The following is a 7500-nucleotide window of genomic DNA, read 5'->3' as shown; positions in this document are numbered from 1 at the left end:
ATACATACACACACACACACACATACACACACACATATATATATATATATATATATATATATATATATATATATATATATATATATATATATATATATATGTATATGTGTGTGTGTGTGTATGTGTGTGTTCTAGCCGTCATGTTGGTTAATAGCAGCCGATTTGCATATTTTAGTGTTTAAGGTCTAAACCATTCAAGTTATAGAAAGTACGCATGAATCACCAAATATTTATCAAAAATAAGAATGAATTATCCAATATTTTTTTTCTTTTTTTTTTGGGGGGGGGGGGGTATAATGAATAAATTGTTACGTTGAAAACTATTTTCCCCTATGCACGAATGCAAAACAATACGTGTTATCAGGTTGTACGGGAAAGAAGGAATGATGACCGTTTAAAAACGCAATTACATATGGACGAATATGAAAGATTGCCTGTATGGGGAGGACCATTTCAGCGATCTCAGCCTTGTCAAAGCTATTTAACCATGCTTCAGATAATGCTAGTATGTCCAAATATTTCTCAGTTATCAATTTTAGGATATATATAATCTCATAACAGATTGTATATTTATATAGCCACAGTTTATAACAATATTAGTATCATGGTTAGTATTTTCCGTTTTTCTTTTTAATTCCAAATGTGATCATTTTTTTTTTTTTATCTTAGTGCAGTATATATAATTTACCACTTGCGATTTGCATTCTTTTATGGAATGTTTAACTGAAAATTTCCTATGGACTTTATCTTCAAAGCATAAATTTATCACCTTTATCATAAATAGCCTTCCAAAGTTCAGGATCACATTCCCACAAACAGTGGTTAATCTCACCTAGAGTATTTTTCTTGGGTACCAGACTTATTTTCTCTTTACATTTTGAATATGGTCCAGGTAACGATTCCTTTGAATAAAAGCATTTACTACTTCATGTCCATCCTTGTGGACATTGCATATCATTATTTTAGGTTTTAGTTATCCAATTTTCCTCGTCTTAGTGTCAGCAGCAATGGTTTGAATCTTGTTTGCTGCTTGTTTTCTGAACTTTTCGTCAGGAAAGTTTACAACAACATTTCCCTTTGAAGGTAAACTAGTATCAATAATTGAAATATGTTGATATTGACCACAAAAAGTCTGATAAGACATAAAGAATCTCGACACCCATTGAAGCTTATGACACCCACCTCTGTAGAGTTGAATGTGTTATTCCCTGGCCATGCGTAAGTCCACAAACTGCTTTGAAGTTACTCATCAAAATTTATTTAGTAATCATATCAGTTGAAACTCGTAACAAAAATCTGTCAGTACACCTAATTGTAAAGTAACCATATCATAAATCTTTGAAAATCAAAAGCTGACATTTTAGTAAGTATATTCTCCATCAATTGTGAATAAAGATGAACACATTTACCATAGTGTAAGTGTCTGACACCGTGAAAATAGGGAATCATCTTTGTACTAATGCAATATGCAGTTTTCAACTACCAGTTTTTTTCTGCTCTATCAAAGTGTAAGACATGCAAATCTTATTTGAAATATTGAAGTCATAACTTTGATGTCCTACCAGTTTATTTTAGCAACACGGGCCTAACTAATTTGCAGGAAGTTCTAACTTGGCACAGTTGAACATTGACCTACAATGGTATATATATATATATATATATATATATATATATATATATATATATATATATATATATATATATATATATATATATATATGTGTGTGTGTGTGTGTGTGTGTGTGTTTGTATGTGTGTGTATGTATATAATGTATATATATATATATATATATATATATATATATATATATATATATATATATATATATATATATATATATATACATACATATATATATATACACATATATATCTATATGTATATATATATGTATATATATACATATACATATATATACATATATATATATATACATATATATATGTATATATATATATATACATATATATATATATATATATATATATATATATATATATATATATGTGTGTATATATATACATATATATATATATATATATATATATATATATATATATATATATATAGATAGATAGATAGATAGATAGATAGATAGATAGATAGAGAGATAGATAGATATATGCTTTAGCCGTCATATTGGAGAATAGCAGCTGATTCCCCTAATTTATTTTTTTTTAAACATTCAAGTTACAGAATGTAAGAGGGAATCAATAAATATTTTTTTATCAAAAAAAAAAAATTATCGAAAGTTTTTTTTGTATAATGAATAAAAAGTTACGGCGAAAACTATTTTCCTCTATGCATGAATGCAAAACAATATCCATTATCAGGTTTTACAGCAAAAAAAAAAAAAAAAAAAATGAATGATAGCCGTTTAAAAACCTGTTTACATATATGTGAACTCATTAACTTCATGAAATATTTGCAGTCATTATTTCAGTATTTATAGAAAATTGTGATATTATACGATACCAAAATAATGAAAGACAATTTCCAATATATATCTAAATGATAACGATTTTTTTTATTTTATTTATATAAAAACCAGTTTAAATGATTTGTTGAATGGCCAGATATACTCATGGAAAAGAATAACCTCCGTCTTTTCACTTTAGAGCTTCTTTATTTCTTCGGTTCGGTAAAAAATCAGATTGGGAAATAATGACAGGAGTAATTTCATCAAATATTATGCTTCTTGGCGTTTTCTTTGCTGTTCGGCACACCTGCGCAATTGTTTAGTAGTCTTTCTCTCTCTCTCTCTCTCTCTCTCTCTCTCTCTCTCTCTCTCTCTCTCTCTCTCTCTCTCTCTCTCTCTCGGGGTAGCAATAAAAAGTACAGTACAGCATACTCCATAATGGATCTCTTCATAAATTACAAGGAAATCAAGTATTTGACCAAATGTTACAAGTTTTGGGCAAGTTTACTTACTTTACTGAAAGGGCTGCTTTTTTTTTGCCCCATGCAGCAGGGAAACCCTACTCTCTACAGAGAGGCATTCTGCATTTCATACTGCATATTGTTCGTTTATTGTCAAATCCTCACAATCAAAACGCTTAGAGAACACGAAATTCTTCAGTTTCCTATTGAAAGCCTTAATATAGTAAACATATATCTAGGTTCCAGTCATTTAATACTATCTTTAACTATTGTCGTTTTGACACGATTTGTTGGATGCACGATATGTAGCAGTTCTCTTAGATACTTAGGAACTTGAATAAATCGATGGGTTATTGTATATATTTTAAACTTAATTCTTGATTTGATACCCACCGAGTCTAAATAAATTAGTGTAGGAGTGATCCTTTCTCGGGGTGGACATCTTTTATCAGTCTTGCTCCTCTATTTAGTATATTTTGTAATCTGTTAAGTTACACTTTTGGTAAATTGTAGTAGATGGAGTTGCAGTAGTCAATTCCAGTAATAACAAAGTTTATAGCAAATTTTTTTACAGAATGATCATCCGGGTACTTCTTTATACAAGCAATGTTTCGAAGACGATAGCCGGCATTTTTTATTACATCATTTATTTGGGCATTGAAAGACAAGTTACGGTCAAGAGGTAATACTAGATAACGAACTTCAAGAGATATAGGGGCATAATTATTATCTATGTTTATTTGAATATTACCTAAGTTTCTTAGGCTTTTTTTCTAGCTACCATAAAATCAGTTTTATTTTCATTTAATTTAGATGTTTGATTGTCATCCATTCCCTAGCACTGGCAAAAATTCTGATTAGAGTTTTAGTAGTGGCATTTATATTCATTAATGGAAAAGTGAAAATGTGTATCATCTGCAAATAGTTTGAACTTCGCTCCAGGCCTAAGTAGCATTTTCAACAGACCAATGGTATAGATACAGAACAAGATTGAGCCCAGTACACTCCCCTGAGATACCCCTCTATTCAATGTTAAATGTGATCAATAACAGTTACCAACAAGCACACAGTAGTTTCAGTCAACCAAATAGTCTTTTAGGTATTCAAAAGCTTGATCTTCAATACTGATGGATCGTAGAACATTTAGTAACAGTTTATGCACAACTGTATCAAAAGCAGCACTAAGATCGAGCCATACTAAAAGGCCACATTCGTTTTCATCCATCATTTCTAGCATATCATTCACAACAGAACAGATGGCTGTCTCCAAAGACTTTCATTTTCTGTAAGCAGACTGATTGTCTGGCAAAACTTTTATTTCTTCAATGTGACTAATTAGTTGTTCAAGAATTACCTATTCTATCACTTTTGAAATATAAGATATATTCGAAATAGGTCTATAGGAGCTTGATTCCTGAAAAGCTAGAGCACTTTTCAGAACCAATGTAATTATACCCCTTTTCTCAGATTTAGGATACTTACACCATCGATGATTGTATTTGCTATTCTCGTAATCATATCAGCTAGACTAGAAAAGTTTCCTACTCCAGTTATTTCAGTACGTCTTGTGTAATATTATTAAATCTCGTTAACTAGGTCTGTATATCTGGTGTAGCACTACTCTGATGCTGAATATTTAAAAATAACCTAGTTATATTTTCCATTTTGTTTGCAAAGAACACTAGAAAATTATTTGCTAGTTCCTTGTCACTGTACCCCTCTGGTAGCCCTTTTTTTTAATTTATATTCCACATTATATCATTTAGAAGTTATAACTTATTTATGTCTTTTGTTTCTTCCCGGGTGTTCCTCTTATAGTATCGTTTTTTTCCTTCTTAGTTGGTAATCTTATTGGCCTATTGCAGTTTTTTATTCAAACCATGTTGTTCGAGTTTTTAATGGAATCTTCTTTCTTTTTTTAACGCCGCTTTCCTTTCTTATTCTCTAAAATGTCCCCTTCAAACTAAAGAAATCGATCTTTAACAATTATAGCCTTTTCCATTATTGGACACATAGTATCATATTCACTCTTACTCACCCTACTGCATATGGTCATGAGCCAGTCAAAACACAGAGTCCAAAAAACGTGATCATGATCACAGGGAATATTGATAGCATCATTTATCTTTTTTGTTTCTAACTTATTATATGAATACTCAAAGAAAGAAGTTTGATTCATATATAGTTTTTCTTCATCACTTCTTGTTTCTGTAGAGGCAGGAATAAGTTTGTGCACTGAAGAGATAATGCTCTTCACTTCTACATTTATATCAGATACAATTTATTACATTTATTGACTTAAAACTAGGTCTAACATATACCCAGTCAAAGTAGTTGTGCAGCAAACATTGTTTACTAATTGATATTACTCCAATAACTCATTAAATGCTGAAACATCAAGATTTGTGGTGCCATCCTTCCAAAGATTGAGGTCTTAACAAATAACTAATTCCTTTTTTTCTATGATAATCATCTCAATAGGTAGACTGAATTTTTCAAAAAAGATTTTAGAATTTGTTCTCGGAGGTTTGTAAAGTGTTGCAATGCAGAATTTAATTTATTGTGCATAAAGTTCATTTCTATATATTCAAAACTTGTTACACTAGTTTAGTTCTTTCTATCATCTTATGATTTGTAAAACCCTTATGGACGACTTTGAAAGAGAGGATATATTTGGAGGACCATTTCAGCGATCTCAGCCTTGTCAAAGCCATGTTTCAGAAATGCTAGTATGTCCAACTATTTCTCAATAATCAATTCTTGTTTTTTAATATTTTTATTACCAACAGATTGTATATTCATATAGCAACAGTTTTTAACAATCTTACTATCCATGGTCAGTATTTTCAGCTAGTCTTTTTTAATCCAAATATGGCGATTTTTTTTTCTTTTTTTTTTCAACTCTTGCGAATTGCATTCTTTGGCGGAATGTTTTTCCGAACATTTCCGTCATACTTTATCATCAGTGTTAAACTTGCAATCTTTTTCAAAATATCTATAACTTTCACAGTGGAAACAGGTGATCACGTGATACCTATCGCGTATGTTATATGTACCCCATCACAGCATGAATTTATCACCTTTATCATAAATAGCCTTCCGAAGTTCAGGATCACATTTCGACAAACAGTGGGTAATCTCACCTACAGTATTTTTCTTGGGTACCAGACTTATCTTCTCTTTTACATTTTGAAGAGGGTCCAAGTAACGATTCCTTTGAATAAAAGCATTTACTTCTTCATGACCATCATTTTGTACATTGCATATCATTATTTTAGGTTTTAGTTATCCAATTTTCGTCGTCTTGGTGTCAGCAGCAATGGTTTGAATCTTGTTTGCTGTTTCTTCTCTGAACTTTTCGTCAGCAAAGTTTACAACAACATTTCCCTCTGAAGTTAAACTCGTATTAAGAATTGAAAAATCTTTATATGCATGTCCAACCTCCTTTATTCTGTCAGTGATTTTGGTTGATGCTTTAGTCGATTAAATTACTAGTAATTTTTTTCTTTAACTTTGTCAGTATATGTCAATATGTTATTTTCCCTAGTTCTGGGTCCATCAGCGTTTGAAGTGTTAACTTTATTGATTCCATATTTATCGCCAGAATATCAACTTTCTCAGTAAGATCAGTAGTCTGAGTAGAATTTGCTGTGTGTGCACTAAGCTTCGCGACTCAGTTATCCAATTCAGCGATCTTCTCTTCATGTTCATCTATATTAATGTCATTCCTTTTATATTCATCCTCCCTTTTCGATATAATTGTCTTGGCCATTCTGGCTTTATCAACACAGTGTGGACATATTCCTTTTAAGTTTTTTTTACGTCTCCATGACTGTTTTTTCTTCTATAAGAACACACTTCTTGTGGTAGAACCCTTCACAGTCACATCCCCTCCACGTTTTCTAAGTCTCCCCATGAGAAACCACACAGGGGGCCTAGTTCTAGAACATAATATGGTTTAGAGGGTAACAATAGTTTAATTCCAGGCTGGGAGCAAAAGGCATTAAAAAACGAAAGAACACTATAATTTTACCTAACTCTGCGGAATCAAATAATTGTGGAGGTTCACTTGCTAGTTAATACTCGAAGTTCTCTTTTTTAAATTTTTTTTTTTACTAACATGTAGGCTGACCATTTTTTGAAAGGGTTCTTGTTGGAAGCTCATTTTCACTTCTTTTTTATCAAGCACTTCTTTTGTTCCTGGTGTTATTTTAGACAAAGAAACTACTTTCCTCTTTTAATGCAGATGAACATCAGAAAAGTTGCTTCATTAAATTGAATTGATGGTTTCCTTTTCTGTTCGCAGTGCTCTATCACATATGTTATTGTTTGGTCTATTGCTGGATTATGGGAGATGTTAATTTCTTGTCCTGATAACTGATGAAATGGACTATGTCCTTTTACCCAGTCACTAAATTGGACAAGATCATACTCGACTATTGATATTCGAGATTTTCCAGACTCTACTTTGCAGAAAATTTTTAACATTGACCCCAATAAAGTCTGATAAAGCATAAGAAATCGCAAAACCAATTGAAGCTTATGACACCCACCTCAGTAGAGTTGAAGGTGTTATTCCCTGGCCATAATCAATTCCACTGCTTTAAAGATACTCAAAA

Source organism: Palaemon carinicauda, chromosome 17, assembly GCF_036898095.1.
Source record: "Palaemon carinicauda isolate YSFRI2023 chromosome 17, ASM3689809v2, whole genome shotgun sequence".
In the NCBI taxonomy this organism is placed as follows: Eukaryota; Metazoa; Arthropoda; class Malacostraca; order Decapoda; family Palaemonidae; genus Palaemon; species Palaemon carinicauda.
Note: the sequence above shows the minus strand (reverse complement) of the source record.